The 24,553-nt window shown below is 36.3% G+C and overlaps 1 long non-coding RNA gene across 5 annotated transcripts in view; it reads left to right on the top strand.

Annotated features, from left to right (window-relative positions):
* LOC134484646 (uncharacterized) overlaps nucleotides 1-14,572 on the top strand; it is a 38,106-nt gene extending 23,534 nt beyond the window's left edge. The window contains exons 2-3 of one of the 5 annotated variants that reach the window (XR_010062219.1): nucleotides 9,618-9,674; nucleotides 12,142-14,572. This is a non-coding gene — a long non-coding RNA (uncharacterized LOC134484646). The other 4 variants (XR_010062222.1, XR_010062220.1, XR_010062218.1 and 1 more) reach the window with 4 other exon arrangements.
* Nucleotides 14,573-24,553: the final 9,981 nt, after the last annotated feature.

The following is a 24,553-nucleotide window of genomic DNA, read 5'->3' as shown; positions in this document are numbered from 1 at the left end:
TATTTTTATTGTTTTATTTTTAGTTTCTGTCTCAATGGCCTGCCCTTGGTGAGATGGGACATTGATGCCTCCCACTATTAATGTGTGAGGTTCGATGTGATATTTGAGCTTCAGCAATATTTCTCTCACCAATGTTGCTACTTTTGTCTTTGGGATATAGACATCCAGAATTGAGATGCCATTTTGGTGGGTTTTTCCTCTAATAAATATGAAGTGTCCTTCCCCTTCTCTTTTGATTACTTTTGTTTGGAAGTCTTATTGCTGGATGTTAGAATGGCTACACCATCTTGTTTCTTGTTTTATTTCTTGGAAAACATGTCCCAACACCTTAGTCTAAGGTTATGTCTATCTCAATTGCTGGAGTGTGCTTCTTGAATGCAACAGAATGACAGATCCTGTTTTTACATCCATTATTTTAACCTCTGTCCTTTTGTTGTTGAATAGAGGCCACTAATGCTTAACGGTATTAATGACCAGTGATATTAACTTCATGCTATTTTGATGTTGTGGGTGCAGGGTTTTCTTGCTTGCATGTATTTTGGTTTTTTGTTTTTTGTTTTTTTTTTTTTTGGGGTGGGATGTTTGAGTGTGTATGTTAGTATAAAATCTGTTCTGTAGGGTGAATGATTTTTTTTTGTTTTCATGTTGTTTTTGTTTTTTTCGGGGGGGGTTGTTAGAGTATGCAGGCGAGTACTTCCGTAGGTTATGCTGGGTAATTTTTAATTTCTAGTCGGAGGTTGGGATGGTTCAAATTCTGAAAATCCATCAGTATAATCCACTATAAGTGAAACTGAAGGAAAAAAATTACATGATAATCTCATTAGATGCAGAAAAAGCAATTCCAGCCCCACTTCATGATAAAAGAGTGTGAGTGATAAGGGAGACAAGTCCTATGGAGAAACATAGTAAAAGCAAGGGAGAGGAAACCTGTAATGACCGTCAAGCTAAATATAAAGAAACTTAAAACAATTCATTAAAGTGAAGGACAAGGTAAGGCTGCCCACTCTCCCTATTCAGTATAGTATTTGAAATTCTATCCAGGGTAAAAGCATGGTTCAAATTTGGTTCTGACATGGAGTATTGCCAAGTGCTGTGAAGGAGGAATGGCACAACATTTTAAAAATCCTGGGGTATGGCCCACTCTTTAGAACAGCCTCATTGCTCTTTGGTGAGTCATAGCCCCAAGGACCAACTGTACTGAGAACTTCATGCAGCGTTTCGCTCGGTTGTTCCCCTCATATCTCTCTAATTCTAAGAAGTACATAAAAATCCTCCTGGAGCTTACCACCACTCAGGGAGCAACATCATTGGCATTTGCAATAATAGTGGTCGAGGTCTTTTAGGAATTTCCTCTGTGGAAGACCAATGCTTCCACCATCACCAAAGGAAATGTAGAATAATTAGTGACGACCAGCACCCTTAAAAAGCATTTGGAAAAATAAAATTGTTTGTTAAGCTGGCTAACATGTTTTAACTACTGCCTCTGATGTAAAAAAAAAAAAATTAGGGAACAATTTGAAGTTCGAAAAGACAGGGACTTTTTAAGGCCAGGGATCAAGAACAATGGTGGCACAGGCTAATGGTGTGACTGTCACACATGCTGGACTGTTGAGGACTGATTTCTGTCCCAGTTGTACCCTCAGCTCTCTGATAGGATTTAATAAGGATTGACAATCACAGGTGTGCATTCTGATCATTTAAAGTAGATATGACATTTTTATACACATATTTAGATTTGTGCTTTTTAAAAGATTCTTATTAGAGTACTTTTAAAGATAAATGATACAATATCAACCATTTCTCTGTAAATTCAAAATGCTGCCTACAGTGAAGGGAAACCGAATGAGAAAACTACTTTGCTTACTCTTTGTTACTCTATAACAAATTGCTTACTTATGAGCCTTGTTGGCCTTGGGAGTAATTTGTTTATTTTACGTGTATTATGTAATATTTCTTCTCATACACTATCACTCTTTTCAGCATCAAGCATGAGAAGAAACTAGAACATTATCACATTTGCAGTTTTACTTGGCTTGAAAGATTTCACTAGGATATCAAAGCTATTTGCTGTGGTTTGCCCTGAAGTTATCTGTATTTTGATGCTAATTCCACTGCCCCAAGGACAGCTGCCTACTCATCTACTCAGAACTCAGGTGACTTCACCAAAACCACCTCCCTATTGAATTTGTAAAGTACAGGTGTGGGGCAGGTACATGATAGAAGGAGGCTTTGGGAGTAATTTGTTTTCTTTACTTGTACTATGTAAAGAACTTTTCTTTACCATGTAAAGAAGGAGGTCATTGGAGGAGAAGGAAGAATGGGTGAGAGAGATGTTTGAAGAAAGAGGAGGATACTGGAGGAAAAAGGGGAGATAGGAAGAGGAGAGGGTGAGAAGTCATGGCAGGTGAGGTTACAATTATGGTCTGTGTATTTACAGGTTATTATTAATGTTCCTAAGGGATGGATGGTAAAGGGCTTTGTATATTTAAGTGCGCAATTATATCTTAGCAATTGGGTCAAAATTTTTGTGATGTGTGTCTTCTATGTGAGGGATTGAGTATAGGAAAGTGTGTGGCGGCAAGGGACACTGGGCTGACAGGGAGTAGGGATGTGTTTTCACCAAGATATCTACCTATTATATTAGGACACTACGGTGCTAGTGATAGCATGGTAAAAGACAAGTTTTCTTTTTTTTTACAACAACAGATGGCAAAACAAGGTGATGGGCAAGAATCCACTAGTAATCAAAAAGTTGAGAGAACCTTTTTATTTTCTAAGTAAGAGGACACCTGTGCCATATTAATTCTTGATAACTTAAGAGCAGAATATAAAACAAAAATGGGGAAGAAGCAAGGGCTAACAGGCTGTTGGTCCCCTGCTGTGTGATAAGTAATGGCAGTTCAGAGAGTTAAGAGATTAAAGCTGCTTTTTAATGAGAGTTGTTTAGTAAGTCTTTCAGGATACACATTTTCTTTTTAACATAGGCTCCACAGGGGAATTTTGTGTGGAAATCCTAGTTACACAAGATACTTCTTCTATTAAGGTATTATTAACAAGTGATTAAGTTTTATTTAAGAAAGAAGAGAGTAGAGAGATTACCTGAATCAGGTGGGGATTTTCATCTACTGCTCAGAACTTAGGGAAAAATTAGGCACTACCAAGTAGAGAGTTTTGATGAAATGTCTGTAACAACAGGGAAAGTGAATGCAGACATATATTGTAGAAGTTATTAACGATAAAGAAAAATCTGTGGCTTCAGGTAGAGAGCTTAACAGACTGAGCTATTTTGGGCAAAAGTCCTGGTTTGAAGTTTTCTTATTGATATTAGAATTGATAGAAGGTATTCGATTAGTTTTATGAATTATCCCACTATATGGCTCGTTGATGACGCTTAGCGATGATTTGTGGTTACTTTTGATATTTATGACAATAGCAAGTTCAAATTCTCTTAACATGGGCTCCATGGGAACTTTGGGTTTATTTCCTGATATCACCAAGTACTGAGTTATATCAGGCTCATTTTACACTTAAATTCCTTTTTTAAAAATTGTTTAATCTTCAGGATGGGTGTGACTTTGAGTTTTATGCTTATATTATTACTGTGGGAGAGAGTGCAAGATACAAGCTTCTCTGGTTTCAGATTAAGAAACAGAGTATTTTGGAAGAAATATTTTGTCCTTGTGTTTTTAAAAATTGTGATTAGGATTCTGGAAACCTCACAGAGTCATACTGATCAGGTTTGATATCAGTAGACGGCTATCAAATATATATTCAGGAGAATCAAACAAAAGATATATCGATTCTTAACCTTTTTCCTGAGAGTTGTATTTTGTAGAGTGTACCTACTTGGAATCCTGGTTTCAGTGAATTTCAGCTGGGTCCAGTCAGGACATATCGGCTATCGCATTTGTTTCATTTTTCCTACCCCCTACACCTAAGGATATCTCAACGCCCATGTACAACTTGAAGAAGTTATGGTGGATCCGTTGTCTCAATTACCTGGAATTTGTGGGGTGGGGCTGGAAGTGGTTATTCTAAAGATGTTTTTATAAAGAATTGAAAATTGGTTGAAATTTAGCAGGGAGGAATAAGCTAGATTTAGTTACAGTCATAATCGTATTTGGTAACTAAGCTTAATCTTATCTTTGTTTGGGTATAGAAATAATTTGAAAAAAATTTAAAATTACAAGAGCCAGTTCTATTATTTTTGTCATTACACACTTCTGAGTTGATTAAACCTGTGAGTTAAGATTGAAATATTAAAGTCATGCATCTGACTTTGTAAGAGTACTATCAAGAAAAAATTAAGATATAAAGACAACAGTCCAGATTGTCTTAGATAGATAGATGCTTTTCAAAAATGTAAGAAATCCACAAAATTTGAGATTTAAAGTTATTACTTATCTTTTGTTGAGTCATATCTTCTCCTAACTGTTCCCCTTTGGCAAATTTAATGAAGAATTTGAACATCTCTACCTCCAAATGAGGCAATACTTTGTGGCTAGGCAGTCACTGGAAAAAAATGCCTGTTTCATATGCAGATTAATACTATCCAGAAAAGGAAAAATTATGCAGAGGATTTGAGGGATAAACCCTGCCAATACAGGGTAATCAGCCCTTCCAAGTCCGCCTTTCAATAGGCTGTCAGTTGATCTTGTGTCAGGAGGCTGAAGACTTAAGCTCACATGTTGCTAACAGGGGATTGTGCTATTGGAGATTTGTCTCTACAACCTCTCAGTTCTAGAAGCCCTCTAAGACATCCTATGTGTATAGATATTTGGTCACTCTCAGATTTCTGACGGGGTAGGAGACTGATTATAGCCTCATTGCTTATCAGGCTGTATAACTCTGAATATACATATTTGACTGGATAGTTATCAGATAGTATACAAGCTAGCCAAGACATAATATAGATTTTAAGCCTTTCTGAAGCTGGAATGAAGAACTAAATGCTCTTTCTAACTGATATAGTGACAGACTGGGTGTTGAGTATATCAAATGCTTTATAAATTGTAGAATAGTAATAATCTTACTCAATTGATATATATAAATGAAAAGTCTGTTTAACTGGACAAAAAGGGGGAAACGTTGTTTACACTAAAGTTATCTGTATTTTGATGCTAATCCACTGCTCCAAGGACAGCTGCCTTGTCCTGTACTCAGAACTCAGGTGAATTCTACAGAACAGCTTTCACATTAAATTTGTGAAGTACAGGTGAGGGGCAGGTACAGGATAGAAGCAGGCCTATCATTGGAAGAGAAGGAAGTATGGGCAGGAATGAAGTTTGAAGGAAGTAGAAGAGACTAGAGGAAAAAGGAGAGACAGGAAGAGGAGAGGGTGAGAAGCCATGGCAGGTGAATTTAAGATACTGCTCTGTGTATTTACTGGTTGTTATTATTGTCCCTAAGGTATGGATCGTACCAGGCTTTGTATGCTTATGTGGGCTACTATATCTTATCAATTGGGTCAAAGATTATTGTGTTGTGTGTTCTTTCATGTGAGGTTTTGAGTGTAAAAACATGTGTGGCAATAAGAGACACTGGGCAGCTGAGGAGTGGTGATGTATTCAACCAAGATATCTAGCAGAGACTTGGGAAACTACAGTGCCAGAGATAGCGGGATATAAGACAACTTTTTTATTTTTATATTTTTGCAACAACACATTCACTTCTGTATTTGACATGCTCTTTTTGTGTCACTTAGGGAAGATCTATATCTGGTTCCTGACAGAATGTGCTTCTTAGGTTCATCAATCTTATCTAGTTATCTATTTTTGGTGGCTGATTATATATATATATATATATATATATATATATATATATATATATATATATATATATATATATCGGTGGTTCCTACAACTATGAGATTACGTGCAATTTTAACATGGATTCTGAGCAGGTATGTCAAGAAGGTAGAATCCACAAACGGCAATGCCAAATAGACTCGCTCCTATTCTTATGACCCTAATGAAGTTGAGGTTTCATTGGACCTCTAGTTCTTCCCTCCCTGTCAATCCTCCTGTATCTTATCTTTGGCGTGAAGAAAGAATCATTTTAAAACATCCAAAACCCTGAAATCTCACCCTTGGAACACGACAAGGTTGATATTACAGAGATCATATCTAATGGGACTACATAGTCCACGCTGTCCTTTGATTTACTCAGGCAGTTATTTCTTTGCATAAAATAAAAATTTGGGAGTTTATCATTTTAAGTAGGTACACAATATTTACACTGTTAAATTCACTTCATAGCTTAGCCACATATGTTGCCAAAATCATTGCCAAAAAACTGGAATTTGAAAACAGAATACTTGAGTACACATTCAGGAATATCTATAAAGACCCCTTTCAAGGAATGAACAATTAGAAAATGAAATACAATATTCACTCAATTAAACATCTGTAAAGAAAAAATGGCCTGTGGGAAACAGGGAAAAAATAGGAAATTGATCTGTTTGTCAGAGGAATGGAACTGGGAATAGAATTATTATCCAAAAGAATCTCCTACATTCCATGTTCCTAGATCTTTTCTACTCAATACAAGCCCCTAACTGAGTTTCTCCATGTAGAGCCTGTAACCATTGATGAAGCAAAGAGAAGTTTCCAGCTGTAGAGAGATGTAGTACATAAATGTTACCAATGTGTCACAGGAGACATTCCTGGAAAATGCAAACTCGAATCTGGTCAATGTAAGGAAAGCTATTTAGGAGGTAGGCCATGGCAGTTCTCACTGACATCATCATTTGACCCTCCCTGAAAAATTTCTTGTACCCTAGAGAGCCCTAATTTTGTATTGTCACAAAAAACTGCATCACATATATTCCTGCAGTACCTCTAGGGATTACTAAGTGGCCTCTATTTCAGTGCAAACAGCCATTTGGGAAAGAGAACAAAGAGGATGTATATAACAAAAATGAGTAGAAGAAAGTTGGCTCTCTGTTTTAGTTTGAAAAAAATGAAAAAAATATGTGGTACATGGGAAAGTGCAGTGAGTGCCGTGTAGGGTTTGTGAGGGTTCACTGAACACATGAGCCTTCCACATATGGGATTCAGGAAGTGGGAGCCTCTTAGTAGCAACTGGATTTCCTTGCTTGTTATGGTTCCTGAAAGTCAGAGGTTTTTTTTTATCATTAATTTCATTATTCCAAAAGTCAGGTGTTGGGATGGGTACAGCTTTTTTTTTTTTTTTTTTTTTTTTTTTTTTTTTTGAGAGCACATGGCTTCTATTTTTTCTTCCAGAAGAAAAAAGTCCTAAGGAGGAAGGGAAAGACAAGTATTGTATCCTCAGCTCAGAGTAAACTCCTTCGTGTATATGATTTCTACACTGTAGTTTGTGTCTGACACTGATATCTGGGAGGGAGAAATGCTTCTAGTTCAGACTTAATCATATCAGTCTTTCCACTAGTGTTATGCTGATTACCATTCCCTAACAGTGTCCCTCTAGATTTCTGAATCAATATGTCTGATTACCTTGCAGTTTTATTTACTTTTATCTCTTTCATAATTTTTTTTAATTTAAGCTAATTTTAATATTTTTTGGATATTTCTATATCTACATTTAAATGTTATTTCTTTTCCCAGTTTCCTCTCCATAAGAGACCTAAATGTTTCCATTCCTTGACATTTAAACCACCCTTACTCTCCCTTGACATATCCTTGAACTGGGAGTCAAACCTAGGGAGGACCAAGGTCCTCTCCTTCCTTTGGTGCCCACCAATGCCATCCTCTGCTACATATGCAGTTGGAGCAATAGGCCTGTCCATGTACAGTCTTTGATTATCTGTATAGTACCAGAAAGTTCTTGTTCATTGTTCTGATGGGGTTGATAGCCTCTTCAGCTCTTGTAATCCTTTCTGAAAATTTATCAACAAGAGGTCCGTTTACAATTCTCTGGTTTGCCACTAGCATTCACTTCGGTAACTGACATGCTCTAGTTGTGTCTCTCAGGGAAGATCTATAACCTGTTACTGGCAGCATGCACTTCTTAGCTTTATTAATCTGAATCGTATCTAGTTTTGGTGTCTGATCTATTTATCTATCTATCCATCTATCTATCTATCTATCTATCTATCTATCTATCTATCTATCTATCTATGCATATATTTATCTATCTATCTCTGCCTCTGTCTCTAGCTCTATCTCTTCTCTATCTCTATATATCTATATCTATCTATATCTATTTTTATATATATGTACATATATTTGATGGCTTATACATCTATGAAGTTAGTTGAAATTTTAACATGGATTCTGAGGTCCTAGGTCAAGAATGGAGAATCCACAAATGCCAATACCAAATATACTCCCTCCTGTTCTTATGCGCCTATCGAAGTTGAGCTTTTACTGGGCCTCAAGGCATTCCTCTCCCTTCCCATCATCCTGTATCTTTTGTATGGCCTGAATAAAGAATCATGGTAAAGTATCTAAAAGCCTGAAGTCTCACCCTTGGAACAGAGGAAGGTAGATATTCCAAAAATGATACCTAATGGGACTACAGAACCGCATGCTATAGTCCATGCTGTCCTTTGATTTACTGATGTCAGGTAATTTTTGCATAAAATAAAAATTTGGGAGTTTATCACTTGAAGTAGGAACACAATATTTACACTATTACATTCACTCTTTAGCTTGAGCAGCTTTGTTGCGAAAATCATTGCAAAAAACTAGAATTGCAAAACAGAATTTTTGAGTACATATTCAGGAATATCTATAATGTGCCCTATCAAGGAATGAACAATTAGTAAATGAAATACAAAATCCACTCAATTAAATATCTGTAGGGAAACAATGGCCTTTGGGAAACAGATAGAACTTAGGAAATTGAACTGTTTGTCACAGGAATGGAACTGGGAATAAAATTATAATCCAGAAGATTGTCCTACATCCCATGTTCCTAGATCTTTTCTACACATGCGAAACCCGTAATAACTTTCTCCATTCAGAGCATGTAACCACTAATAAAGCAAAGAGAACTGTCTAGCTTTAGAGTGATGTTCTACATAAATGTGTCCACTGTGTCAAAGGAGACACACCTGGAAAGGTCACCTTAGAATCTGGTCAATATAAAGAAAGCTCTTTAGCAGGTAGGCCATGGCAGTTCTCAGTGACATCATCATTAGGCTGGCCCTGAAAAATCTCTTGTATACTGGAGATCCCTAGCTTCTCCTGTGATGTCACAGTGTTTTCCAGACTGCAACTGCCTCTCAGACATTCATTCAGTACCTCTAGGGTTTATTAATTGGCCTTTATTTCAGTGTAAACAGCTATTTGTGAGGAAGATCAAAGAAGATGTAGATATCAGAGATGGGGAGAAGGAAGTTGGCCTAGGAAGTTTTAGTTTAAAAAACGAAGAAATATGTGGTACATGGGAAAGCACAAGGAGTGCTGTGTAGGGGTTGTGAGGGTTCACTGAACACATAGCCTTGATCTGAGCCTTCCCCATATGGGATTCAGGAGGTGGGAGCCTCTCGGTAGCATCTGGATTTCATTGCTTGTTATGGTTCCTGGAAGTCAGAGGTTGTTTATCATTAATTTCTTTATTCCAAAAGTCAGGTATTCGGAAGTTTACAGTTGTTTTTCTGAGAGCTAATGGCTTTCATTCTTTTTCCCCAGGAAAAATAGTCCTGAGGAAGGAGGGACAACAAGTATTGTATCGTATGTCATCTCAAGGTAAACTCCTTGATTTGGATTCCTATAGTGCACTTTGTTTCTGACACAGATATCTGGGACAGAGATGTGCATCTAGTTCAGACATCATCATCTCAGTCTTTCCACTAGTATTTCTCTGATTACCATTCCCTGACAGTTACCCTTTAGATTTCTGTGTCAATATGTGTGATTCATTGACAGTTTTCTTTTCTTTTAACTCTATCATTTCTTTAGGAATTTTTATTGCGTTTCTAATTGGATACTTCCATATTTACATTTCAAATGTAATTTCCTTTCTCAGTTTCCTGTCCATAAGAGCCCTAACCTGTCCCCCTCCCCTTTTTCAATAACCCCCCTTACTGCCTCTTGACAGTCCATTGAACTGGGAATCAAATCTAGGGAGGACCAAGGGCCTCTTTTTTCATTGGTGTCACGAAGGCCATCTTCTGCTACATTTGCAGTTGGAGACATTGGTCTGCCCATGAGCAGTCTTTGAATATTGATTTAGTACTAGAAAGGTTTCGTGTATTGGCATTGTCCTTGTGGGGATTAAAGCCCCATTCAGATCTTGTAATCCTTTCTCAACATTTACCAACAAGAAGTCCATTTTCAGTTCATGGGTTTGCCACTATCATTTACCTCTGTATTTCACATACTCTAGCAGTGTCTCTCAGGAAATGTCTATATCTGATTCCTGGCCGATTGCACTTCTTAGGTTCATCAGTTTTATATCATTTTGGTGCCAGATGTGAGATATATATATATATATATATATATATATATATATATATATATATATATATATACTTTTGGTGGCTCCTACAGCTAGGTGGTTCGGTGGAATATTAACATAGAATCTGCCAAACTAGGTCAAGAATGTAGAATTCAGAAATGACAATGTCAAATAGACTCCCTCCTGTATTATGAACATATTGAGTTTGAGGTTTGACTGATAAACATGTCATTCTTCTCCTTGCCTATCCTCCGGTATCTAAGGTTTCTACTTAAGGACGAATAATGATAAAACATCCAAAACCCTTAATTCTGGCCATGGGAACACAGGAAGATAGGTAGTGCAGAATTGATATCAAATGGGACTAGAGAACCGAATTCTGTAGTCCATGTTGCCCTTTGCTTTTCTGATGCCTGGTAATTTTTACAAAAAAGAAGCTTTTAGGAGTTTATTAATTGAAGTAAGTACACAGTACTCACACTGTTATGCTCACTCTATAGCTGGGCACACTTTGTTGTCAAAATCACTTTGTTGCAGATAATGGAATAGGAAAAAAGAATTTTTCAGTACACATTCAGGAATATTTATGAAGTCCCCTGTCAAGGAAAGTACAATAAGAAAGTTATATACAATATTCATTTAATTAAAGGTCTGTAGGGAAAATACTGGCCTTTGTGATACCTAGATAACCAAGAAAATTGAACTCTATATCTCAGGAATGAACCTGAGAATAAAAATATTATCTAGAAGAATCTTCTACACTAGATGTTCCAAAATCTTTTCTACCCATGCCAAGCCACTCACTACCTTTCTCCATCCCAAGTTTGTAACTGCTAATAAAGCAAAGAGAAGTCTCTAGCTTTAGAGAGATGGAGTACATAAAGGTTTCTACTGTGTCACATGAGACATACGTGGAATGGTCACCCTTGAATCTGGTCAATGTAAGGAAAGATGTTTAACAGGTAAGCCATGGCACATCACAATGACATAATCAGTAGGCCCTCCCTGAAACATCTATTGAAACCTGGAGAGGACTAGCTTCTTCTGTGATGTCACAAGTGTTGTCGTGACTGCAACTCCCTTCAGATATCCCCTCAGTACCTCTAGTGTTTACTAATTTAACTCTAATCGAGAGTAAACAGTCATTGTGGAGTGAGAAGGAAGAGGATGATGAGATCAGAGATGGGAAGAAGGAAGGTGGTCTTCTGTCTTGTTATAAAAAAAGGATGAAATACATGGTACTTCGGAAAGCTCAGTGTGTCCTTGTAGGAGTTGAGTAGGATCACTGAAGAGATAGACTTGTTCTGAGCCTTCTGCATATGGGAATCTAGAGCTGCGAGCCTCTCAGAAACATCTGGACTTCGCAGTTCTTATGGCTCCTGGAAGTCAGAGTTTTTATATCATTCATTTCTTTATTCCAAATGCCAAGAATTTTGAAGGTAACAGATGTTTTACTGAGAGCTCATTGCATTTATTCGTTTTGTCAATTATAAAAAGGTCCTAAGTAAGAAATAAAAGGCAAGTATTGTGTCCTCTGCTCAGAGTAAACTTCTCCATGCTTTGGATACCAATAGTGCAGTTTCTCTCTTACACTAATACCTTGGAGAGAGAAGTGCTTCTAGTTGAGACTTCATGATCTCAGACTTTCCACTAGTATTTCCACTGACTAACACTTTAGATTTCTGAGTCAATTGGTGAGATATACTTGCCGGATTCCTTTCTTTCATTTCTTCCATTTTTTCTTTATTTTTTTAGAAAAACTCTCAAAACTCATCCTGGCTGACAATGTAGATTAGACGCATCAGATGAAATGAATTGAAAAACTCTCCTGGGAATGAAAGTGGTAAGGAAATCACATTGATGTATCCTAAATGCAGTGCTAAGAGCAATATTCAGACTAGTCTGTGGAGATGCTGCTGTCATCAGAGACCACAGACAATTAGTGGAGAATGATTCAGCATTAAACTGGGAATGGAAGATGATGGTTGATATTGTTCTAGTAGATCTCACTACATTAAAAAGTGTTTCTTCCAGATAACTGAATGATTATTGTAAAGCAAATCCCGGAATGAACTTATGAGACCCACCATCAGCCTGTCAAATAATGTGCGAAAGAAGAAATCTGTGTCTCTCCAGGGACAAATTGTTGCTTTCAAACCAACAGTAAAGTGTCCATTCTATGAATGATACATTGATATATACACATTATAGAAGGATGGATACAGAGTTTCTTCAGGTCCATGAATGAGGTATTCAGCAGTTGACCTGGAGTAGCAATGAGGGTAATTTTTGCCAACTCTTCAGACTTGAGCTCCTTCACTAGGATCCCCATGATTGAAGAAAAGAACAAACTTCAGACAATTTGTCTCAGATTTTTATGTAGTTAAGATTTCCTGGTCTTGGACCTAGGAAGGAAGGATATCTTGCTTTCCAATTCTTGTTTATCCTATAATCCTCTCTGCTGCATTCATGCAAATAGATTACTGTGCATTTCTTTAATAGGTTACAATTGCTATTTTAATTATGTTGCCAAGAACTATAGAAAAAAAGAAGGACTGTATCAAAGCATCATATGAAAATACGACTAAGGTAATGTGGCCATTGGAAATTTGTAACTGACCTGAAACTCTTACTAGAGACAAAATGCCATAAAAGGTCTTCTCTAGATATCTGGTGTAGTAGTTGGTGTTCCCCAACAGACAGTAAAGGATGAATCTCTCTGTACAGAGAAATCGGACTAGTCACAATGATCACAGACTATGGAACACATAATTTAACAATGACTGACTATTTTTAAAGTCCTAGAATCCATTAGTTTATTAGTCCAAAAGGAAAGATGTCTTATCTGGTCATTGACATATGGATAAATATTCAGTATGCAGGTTCTAATGTCTATGAGGATTTGGTATCACTGTGAGTGCAAAAATGAAAAAGTAAAGGCTTCTTTCTTCCATGTTTTCTACGGGGATTCAAATAGAATGCATGGTTTAGAATACATTGGGTTTGCCATTCTCAAACAGACCAATATCTTCAACTGAACATTCTTTTCTTGGAAGCTGCACCCTGTCAGCATGGCTCACGTGTATGTGAACTGCAAGATCTAGTCTGGGAAGGCGGTCCTGTTCATCGATCCAACCTGCCCCTAATACTGAAATACCCAAGACTTCCTCAATCAACTCCTTTGCAAACATGGTCTTCTGGGATTTGAAGACATTACATCTACTAACAACACCAATGCAATTCAAGATTACTTTCAACAGCTCCCTGGAGTGAGAATTGTTCCTTGGGTCCTTATATGTAGAGAAAGACTGCATAGGCAGACACAGTGATCTAATCTACCTGCAACAGAATGAAGAGATGATGATGTGGCTGAAGCAGATTGGAGCTCTGCATTTATTAAAGGGATGGCAGTAAAAGCCCATGCTGACAGCAGACATTCAGACATGCTGAAGCCATGATGAGACTTGATGTTTGTCACAGATGATGTCAGTATTTTCTTATGACTGGGATTTTCAACAAATTGGCTTTCATTCTATTCCTCATTCCAAAAAATCTGTTGCTGTAGGCCTCAAACCATGGGGTAGGGAAACTTAAGAGACAACAGAGGTTTGATAATCCAGTCTTCATTCACTGACTTGTCTCTACCTCTAAGTCCATGTTTCACAATCCAGTGCATTTAAATCTCCAGGGAATCAGTTACTGTTTCTCTACCATGCTGGTCTGCTGAAGTCATTTTACAGAAGTCCACTTCCAAGTAATTATTAAAGCAATGAATATTTTGAAGTTGTTTATGATCTACACACAGGCTTTTTACGCCCCAAGCATGTACCATCCCACTTCTGCATTTGCAGCTCTCAGCCAGTGTTCTCGACCTATCCATCCAGCAACCCTTAGATTCCACACTTTGTATGAGGATAATATTTGAAAAAACAGAAGAATAGCTGTAGCATAGTTGTTCTTCTCTGTAGCCATATTAACACAGACGGCAGAGCATATGATGCATTCATCTCTGTTTGTAGTGTTTAATTCCCCGTAAAGTCCCAAACAATTGAGAGTTGATTCTGTCAGAGTACCAGCAAAGTCAAAAAGGAAATGCAAAATTTCAGAATTCTCCTTCCAAAGATGTTTTGAAAGAAGTTGTTTGCAAAACACTGTCTTAATAAATTTATTCCATTCTCACTTTGATATTTTGCTTTGATGTCTTGAAGTGATGTTTAATTATCACTGAAATGCAGGTCCCCTCTATAGTCTCCAGTATGAAGAATTCATTCCTCAAAAGGATGTATCTGCAGATGCCTGAAAAAATAATAGAAAGAATATTTCTTGATAAAGATCTAGGTTAATGTTGAAACATCCTACCACAAAGATAAATATAAGAAGTTCATTTGACATTGACCTTATGTTATGCAGAAATTCTTCACATATTCCCTCTATCGTTGGGGTTTAATTAATCTCCAATGAATAGTTGACAATGAAGAGTAGCCTTTAGAATCATTTTACCCTTTTCAGTAATAGTTTTAAGCAAATGGAACACTAAAAGATCACAAAGAAGAAATGGTTATAATCAAAAGATACATGTGGGACAGTCTAACTCTCATGGTCAAGATGACTTTGCACATGCTCCTTATGGTCATGGATTGCTCTCATAATACTCTGCAGAAGGTTGTTCCTACTGCCTCACTTTAAGCTCCAGGAATTACAAGCTACCAGAGCTGTTCAAGTTCCCTTACAATGCACTTGAAAGCCACATATGCTTAGGAACTTTTGATGTGCTTTAGCTCTATTGTCAGGTTTTTTTAAGCCTCTACCAAATAGCAAGCTGTCCTTTTTACCCCCTTCTCAACACCTCTAAATCTGCCCTAACTCAATTTCTCAATTGACATTAGTCATAGCTCAGCACCCCAAATATGCACTCATCTTACTGTGTTTTTAACATCCTGCCTGCTACACCAATGGCCACTCCATACCAGATCTCACATGACTGGTAACTCTTGCTCCACCCTAAATCCTTTCTCCACCCTTGTGTCTACTAGCCTGTTGGTAGAAATCCACACAACTGATTGGCCAAGAGCATCTTTATTGAACTATAGAGAATCAATTTGGGAACAGGACCTTCAGTGTTCGCAGGAAGATTCCCGATCTAAGAATCAAAACGATAGCAAACAAGACTCAATCCATGTCTCTGGTTTTGGGAGGGAGATAGAGCACTTAGATTCAGAGTTGAAATTTAAATAATTATAATATATATGTAGTATTAATTATGCCAGGATAAAAGGATCCAAAAAGTGGAAATGGGCAACATTAAAGGCAAGAGAAAAATCCCTAGTACAGCAAACAATGTGGACCTGTTAGAAAGACTGGTCTCTTTCCAGCCATCTGAATTTGTACTTGAAATTCTTCTAACCACTCTTGATCTCTGCATGTAGAAAAGAACAAAAAGAAAAAGAAAACAAAATAAAACAAAAAATCATTAAAATGAAACCAAAAGCAAAAGAAATAGCTAATCAACCCAATCCTAAAAGAAGAGGACCGAGTGAAGATTGTTTGAGGTTTTCATTTTCAACTACAACAACAAGCCACCAATAGCTTTCAATGCAAAAATTATTCATTATTTTATTTGAAACTTCTCTGTCGTTCAAAGAAACAAGGTTTATACGATGCAAAAACAGAAAACAGAAACAAATCATACTGTACAGCTCACCACTCATATTACTATGGTGACTGTGGGCAATGCGGAGAATATGTGTTTGACAACGGGTCTTGTGGTTTTCTATATGCTGGCAATATCTATGACTCTGATATGAGTTAGAGTCATCACAAAATCATCACTAAATGAACTGCTCCTTTTCTTTGGAGCACAAGATGTGGCAAACACTTGACTGACTATGATTTGTAATTTGGACCTAGCATCTGTAGTAAAGCTAAGGCATCTGATGGAAAATCCTCCACCAAAACACTGGATCGTCAATGTTGTTGCCAACCAAAAACCATGTCCTGAGTCTACCCTGCAATCTCCAGAAGAGGTTTCAAAATGTCAAACTTCACAATATTTTATTTGTGGCTTTGTCTTGTTGTCACTTTTTATTTTAAATAAAGTGTGATTTCTGGCATAATTCCTTCTAAGTTCTTCCTCACATAGAACTTCACTTTTGATCTCAAATTCCATTCATGAAGGGGTACTCTTATCTTTCGTTGGCTAAGTTTTCTATTTTGCTTTTATGGCTTGCTGTGATTGCTTATTGTGACTGTCTAAATGATGCATTATTGAGCAACTGACTCCATCAGAATGGCTTGTAGGCATCAGTATTTTGCATTTTCTTGATGGCTAGATGATGTATGGGGACATTGCCCACTGTGGATGGTACCAACACTAGTAAGCTGAGGAGGTTACAGAGAAAAGGTAGCTGAGCAGATTAGTAAGCAGAGTTCCTCTTAATTTTCATGCTGCTTCCGTGTGTCCTTTTCTTGTGTTCCATTATGAACTGTAACTTGTGAGGTGAAAAAAACCTTCAATTTCCCACCTTGGCACTTTTATGATTACTATAAATTAGTAGTACTATCAGAAACATTTGGCATTTTCTGGAGATCTGATCTGATAGTCTAGACTCCTGTTGCCATGTAACCTCACCTTTTAAATCAATAAATAAATCCTGGACGCTCCAATCTTTTGAAATACTCACTCTGCCAACAACATCACACTGTGTATGTAACCCTTACATTTTTTAATCTCATGATATTTTTCCTCCCTCTTTGTTTCTCTTTAAAATTATCTCCCTAAACATGCTAGCACTTTGCACTTTAAAGTTGTCCTCTGTCCTATAGTAGAATAATTATAGTCAAATTCTTGAGTTTCATATAAGTGGGTGATTTATTGTAGTAAAATTTTCTAATCAATATTTATTTCAACAGCTTTATTAATTAATTAACAATTGACATTATTATATTATCTACTTACACTTAAAACTATAAAAGCTTTGATTTATTCAAGTCTTTAAGGTCCTTCAGAACATCAGCTGGAACATTTCCTTATATATTCTGGATGGATCATCATTACTTCATATGTCTTCTAACTAATAGTATGCTTTATAACTTTGCTAATCCAGGGTATTTTGTTATGTATTTTAAGAGTCTTTCAAGTGGAATATTTCCCTGATTTTTCTCCCATTGCTTAAAATTGGAAAACAGTAAAGATAGTGTGTTCTGAGTAATCACTTTGAATTCTACTATTTATGAATGTATTTTCAACTTTAAGAAACTTAATCTTTTAGAGAACAATTGTCTCTATTCAGGATCACTTCTATCTAATTCATAGTGGTCTTTGCATTTTAAATATTTTTATCCACAATATTTAATTTTATATTTTCAGATTATTGTGAGGAGAATTTTACCCATATTTTCTCACAGTATGGTTTGTATTGGCAAAAAGTAAAGCTAAGGAATTTTGTGTGTTCGTATGATGTTCTGCTTTTATGACCCTATTTTTCAGTCTTAAGAGACTGATACATTTTTAGAGTTTTTAAAATGGTATCACAACATCTGCAAATGAGAACATTTTGATTTCTTCGTTTTTCATTTGTATTCCCTGGATCTTCTTCAGTTGTCATATTGTTCTAACTAAAATTACAAATACTATAATACATAGTTATGAAACCAGTGTATATGCTTGTCTTCTCCTGCTTGTAGTGGAACTGCATTTGATTTTTCTCTCTTTAGCAAGATGATTTTGGTTGGCTTCTTGTACCTTGCCTTTATTATGTTGAACTATATCCTCCATATCTACAGCTTCCCCAGGACTAATCAAACTTTTATGTCTGGGATTTGAAGAAAGCTTATCTGGTTGAAGATTATTTTTAATGTTGACTTGAATCTGTTCACAAGTATTTTATTGAGAATATGTGTGTATAGGTGTAAATTAGTGTGTAATACTCTCTCTTCCTCTCTTTGTGTCAGTCGTCTGTAACTTTTTCTCCCTCTTCATTACCTTCCCTTTTGCCTCATTGTCCCCGTGTCTCACTCTCTCTCCTTATTTTCTCTGTCATTGTTAGATAAAACCAGATTCAAAAATATAATTTTAATGTATTCAATTTTTTCTCTACTTTATGAAATAGTCTTAGACACTTTAAATGCTATTTAAATGTATATTCATTTCTTTTCAACTGAATACATGTGGTCCTATGATATTTGAGGTGGGAGAAATTAAATACCGATTCTATGTAATTGTTTAGTATAGAGCTGTTTAAATTATAAAAAATGAGCTGATTTAATATTGATAAATCGAATACATCTAGTATTTATTGTCACTTCCAACCCCGACCAGCAGGAAAGGAGTGACACCCCACATTCTTCTCAAAGCAGTTTATTCAGGAACCCTTTTGTCTGCAAGCATGAACAATGCCTCCATCCAGCCCCGAGCCCACTCCCTTATATCCTCCCTCAACCACCTCAACCGTCCAGTCTGCGTGACCTCCATTCATAGGTCCACGTCACATGGCCTGATCTATCGTCATCGTGCGCCTGCGCAGCTCTCACGATTGGGCGTGGCTTAATTACAGGTGCTAATCTTGAGACTCGGCAGCAGTCCCGGGCTCCATCTTGGGATTGCCGCTACACCCGCTCCCCACATAAATCACTAATGCTTTAAAATATATTCTAGATTTTGGACTGTAAATCTAAATAATCTGTGTTTTCTCCATGTTTCCTATATTGTCTTTCATTTTATTAATTCAAACCTTTCATTACCTAACATGGCCAGAGGTTATGACAATCTTGTTAATACTTTCCAGGAGTGACCTCTTCCTTTCATTCATTATATACTTGTCTACATTTTATTGATTTCAGCCATAACGAGTTGGATATGCATGTTATACCCCAAGACTAAAAAGCCATCCTGAAACAAGGTGCTAAGAGACTGTAGGTGCCCAAATTGTGGGTGGGATCAGACATAAAGAGCGTCGTCTGGATACAAGAAGTGATACTCTCATGTCACATAGCAGCTGTGGTTTCCTGCACAGCTTCAAGCCAGTCACAGTCCAAAATGCAGTATAAATGCCTGAAAGCTGTTCCTCCTAACTGACACACTCTGGACAGTTAGTGTCTTTTGTTGGAGGATTGAAAAATTTTTTGTAAGGGATTATCATGGGATTATTAAACAGTATTTTACTGTAGAAGTTACAGAAAAGTAGGATTCAAAGAAATAGAGTGATGTTGACAAAATAAATGGGTAAATTGTCCTCAAAATACTTTGGTGGAAATTCTCAAAAAATTAAACAATTAAAGTATATTCTTCAATTTTATGTACATAGAGTATGTTTTCTGATATAGGGATGTTTCATAAAGTGACCTTAATGAATTTTCTTAGCTACAACAGATCTGCCAATTCTGTGAGTTTAATGGGAGCACATTATATGATTTGACCTTAGCAAATTTAAATTAAAGTGGCTATTTTCAAAAATACTAAGCATTGGTTACATGTACACGTTGAGCAATGAGCTTCTATAAAACAAAATAAAAAACTAAAGAACTATATATCAAGGAAATTGAATTAAATTGGGCTACATATCTAAACAAAAAATTCACAATTGAAGAACTGAAATCAATAAGAATCTAATGGCAAATATGTACCATCCATATACATTATGGAAATGCAAAACAAAATTATTCTGAGATTTTTTTCATCATTTCAGAAAACCTTGGTTAATAACACATGAGCCAACTTATCTTTACTGTATAATGGAGAGAGGGGAGCATTCCTATTCTCCTGGTGGGAAGGCAAAATTCTATAACAACTTTTGAAACCAATATGATGATTCTTCAGGAATATGGAAATGGATACGCCTAATGATATAACTCGAGGGTATAAATCCAAATGTTGATTCATCCTATATAGAGACCCTTCATAATGTGAAAATATTCAAGTTCTTCCTTAACAAATGAAGACATAAAGAAAATGGATGCTTTTACAGATCGGAATAAGGAAAGCATGGAATTTTCAGGATAGGAATGGATCTTGTGAAAGTCATCATAGATGAGGTAATCCAGATCAAAAAGGAAAAATGGGATACAAATTCGCTATAATCTGAATGTTAATTCTCCAAACTGTCTATTTGTATGACCAGTTTAGTGTAAGTGTCAAGGGACATGGTCCAGACTGTCTCCATTTTGGGAAGTACAAATGTACTTATGGATTGCTGAGGGACACAGTCAGGAACAGGAATGTCAAATGTGAAGAAACAGAGGGCGACAATGGAGGGAATATAGAGAAGTACAGCAAAGACTGAGAGACATTTGAGGCATGGAATGGAAACCTAATGGGATAGAAATACAAAATATGTTTGTTTTTTTTTTAATTTAACATCGAGGTAACTAAAGATTTATAGCTATAAGGACAAAAGATAAAACTTTAATTTTGTTTATCTTTGTGAAATTTCAATACTAAGTAATTTATGAAAATTATGGATTTCAACTTTCAGTAAACCTGAAACAGTATAGATAATGAATATATAATCCTTAAGGAGAACAGATGTGAACATCTCTATTGTAAACATAAATATCTTATATTATAAACAGTATGTGTGTAAAATAATCTCTTCTTTTTTTATATTTTGAATGTCATTGCTCAAACTGGTCTTTTTCTTGATTCCCCATTCTGATCCTTTGCGTTTCTAATATGGTGCTCCCCCGTCTCCTTGCCACTTCACTTTAGCCTTCCAACATCCCCCTTCTCTGGGATATGATGTCTCCACAGGACCAATTGACTCCCTTCCCAGATATGGCAAATGAGGCAGTTGTCTTCTCCATATGCTCTACGACCTATGTAGCAGAACCCTATGACTGACCCAAGTATATTCTATTTGGTAATAAATTTCCTGAGCCTCGAAAGTGTAAACTTAATGATCCTGTTGTTATTCATTTTAGGCTCAATCCCCTTCAGATCCTTCAGGCATTCCCCTAACTCTTCATTTCTGGCTATCAGGTTCTTTCAAAAGGTTAGCTGTATCTACATCTGACACGGTCAGGTGATGGTGGAGCCCCTCAGAGGACATACATATTAGGGTATTATCTGCAAGCACATCTTGAAATCAGTAATAAGGCCAGGATTTAGAGTCTGTGGATTAAATGGTTCTTATGGTGGGGAGGTCTCCGAAGGCTCTTCCCTTCAGTCTTTGCTCTGTTTTTGTATTTGCATTTTTGTAGGCCTTGGATATTTATAGGATAAAGATTTTGAACTGTGTGTGCAGCACCATTCCTTCACAGGTGGGCATGTCTAGCTATAGGAGGCAGTCTCTAGTGGTTCTACCTCTTTGCTGCTTGGTATTTCAACTACCATTATCCCATTAGGTTTATGGGAACCTCTTGCATCTCTGGCACCTGGGACTTTCCTGGGGATACCCAAGTTCACCACCCACCACTGATATACTTATTGTCATTTATTCCACTTTTCCTCTGGAATCCTCTCGTTTCTCTTTTCATTGTTGCAACTAACCTCACTTTGTTCATCATTCTCTACCTATAAATAAGTCCCGCCATCCCTCTGCCTTTCATGATTATTTTGTTCTCCCTTCTAAGTTGGTTGCAAGCATCCACAATTTGACCTTCTAACATGTTACCCTTCATATGATAAATGCTCTGTATAGTGGGCCTTCTGAGATATGGGGTTAAAATCGACTTGTCACTAAGTTCATCCCATGTTATTTCCTTTTCGATCTCTGTTACTTCACTAATTTCCAGCTACATCCCTTTGCCTACAAAGTTCTTGGTGTCCTCATTTTTAATACCTGAGTAGTGTTCCTTTGTTTAAATAAAGCACATTTGTTTTCTCTATTTATTCCTCAGTGGAGTTGAGGTAAATCACGCTTGTTTCCAGCATTCGACTATTGTAAGTAAGGCTGCTGTGAACCTGTTCAACCACATGTCCTTGTTGTATGTGGATCAAGTTTGTGTGTATGTGGTGAAGTGAGTGGTAAAGCTGGGTTTTCAGGTAAAGCTATTCGCAATTTTCTCTGAACCTCCACATTTATATCCAAGTGGAGGAGTGTTCCACTTTGTCTACATCGTAGCCTACTGTGCTACTTCATCAGTTTTTTTTTTATCTTAGTCATTCTGATTGGTGTAATATAGAATCTCTGGCTCATTTTGATTTGCCTTTTTCTGAGAACTATGGATGCTGAACATTTCTTGATGTCTTTCTCAGCTATTGAGATACCTCAGTTGAGAATTCTTGGTTTGGCTCTCTACCCAATTATAAAAGTTTGGATATTTGGTTGTCTGGGACAGTAAGGAAGGGGATATCAATATGGAGGGGACAACCACAATAAAAGGTGAGGGGAAGAGTTTAGGCGTGTGGACAGGAAAGATAAAAACAATTTAAATGCAAATAAATACCCAATTTAATAAAAATGGAAAAAGTAATCTTCCTCTTCTACAATCTTACTGTTAAGTAAATATAGCTTTTGAGATTTAAAAAAAATTATTTCCTATGGAAATTAAAATTGTATATGCACAGGGAAGGCTAGTGTTCAGCACTATGTGAGCTGGTTATCTGGAGCCTGAGAATTAAACTTGTGTTCTAGATCTACCTATTAGAATATTTTGAGGAATGTTTTTTTTTAATTATTTCTACAAAATAACTGAGCCTACACTTCTTTGTTGAATATGTCCAATTGTTTTTGCAAAGATACAGAAAAGTTTCTTAATCTTTTCACAAAAAATGTCACATATATTTCAGCATTGACTCAATATGAATTAGGGTTGATATTATAAGATATTATTAACTTATTGATTTCATATAAAAGCAAAATCTGTACCTGGTTGTTTATTGCCTCTTTTTATCTGTTTTATTGTATGAAATATCAAAATCTACATTTGCATCCCATTATCATTTATTTAAAATATTAATTTCATTGATTGTAATATGGCCCAGATGCAGTGGCAAATGGGAGGAAAAATGAGGACTGCTGAGAAGCGTTCAGTCTCCTCCTTGTGAAGCTTGGCATATATCAAAATCAGAAGGGTAGAGTGACTAAAAGTCATATGTAAAAATGAAATAATAACAAATGGTGTATATGTTGTGAAAAAGATAAGCAAGCTTCATATTTAAGATTTTTAATATTTAAATGGGCAAGTTATTTTAGATTGTTTTATTGGAGGTCTTTCTGAGGAGATTATTAGATCTTAGTAACAAATGACTACAAATATGATACACTGCTATGCTTATTATTTTAAATTAATGATACCTGGAGTAGGCAAATGCTGTATGAAGTTTCATGCACTATACCCCTGTTTAGAGATTGGATATGTCAGAGATGAAAAGGGATATCTTTGCTTCCTTACTGAATTTTATTTAATTAAATGAATGTTTTCAAAAAGAAATATTAAAGAATATAACCATAATTGAATAGATTTTTGTCACAGATAATTGTTGTGTTCTCAGTATAGAGCAATTTCATTAAAGAGTCGTGCAATATTGTTAGTTTATCTGAGTCATTCATCACATTAAATCATCCAATAACCTTCAGAATGTTCAAGTTAAAAATATCCATATTGTAACCTGTACCAAAATTCAACTTTATTTTCTTTTCTTCTCTATTACACTTTGGTGCCATTTTTTCTAGTATTTACCATGGATTTTTAAATAAACCTGCTTATGTAATCCACTCAGAGTCACTTGTAAATATTCTTCAACAACTTTCACTCAATATGAAAGTTCAGGACTTTTACACTTTTTTTTTTACAAATGCATGAAGCACTTCCCTGCATGAGGTCTTCTACAAACTCTGCTTTCTTTTCCACAGGTGTTCCTCCTATGCTTCCTGTCACATAGACAGCTTTCAGTTTTAGGTCTGAATAGAACTAGCACTTTGTAACAACTTTGTTTTACTTGTCTAAAGTTTCATTGGAACAAACTGTTGGCACACAATTTATTAGGGCAAAAATAGATAATTTTGGGTTTGGGGATTTAGCTCATTGGTAGAGTGGTTGCCTAGCAAGCGCAAGGCCCTGGGTTTGGTCCCCAGCTCCGGAAAAAAAAAGATAATTTTATTATCTCATATAACAAGAACTTATAAGTATCAACCAGTTTGTGGGAATCTTCCATGAATGTTTCAACAAGATACTTTCCTTTTATATTCCCAGTCTTTTGATTTGTTTCCAGATATCACGGTTCCCATAA

This window comes from Rattus norvegicus (assembly GCF_036323735.1).
Source record: "Rattus norvegicus strain BN/NHsdMcwi chromosome Y unlocalized genomic scaffold, GRCr8 chrY_unlocalized_22, whole genome shotgun sequence".
NCBI lineage: Eukaryota > Metazoa > Chordata > Mammalia > Rodentia > Muridae > Rattus > Rattus norvegicus.
This window is presented reverse-complemented; position numbering and strand designations above follow the sequence as displayed.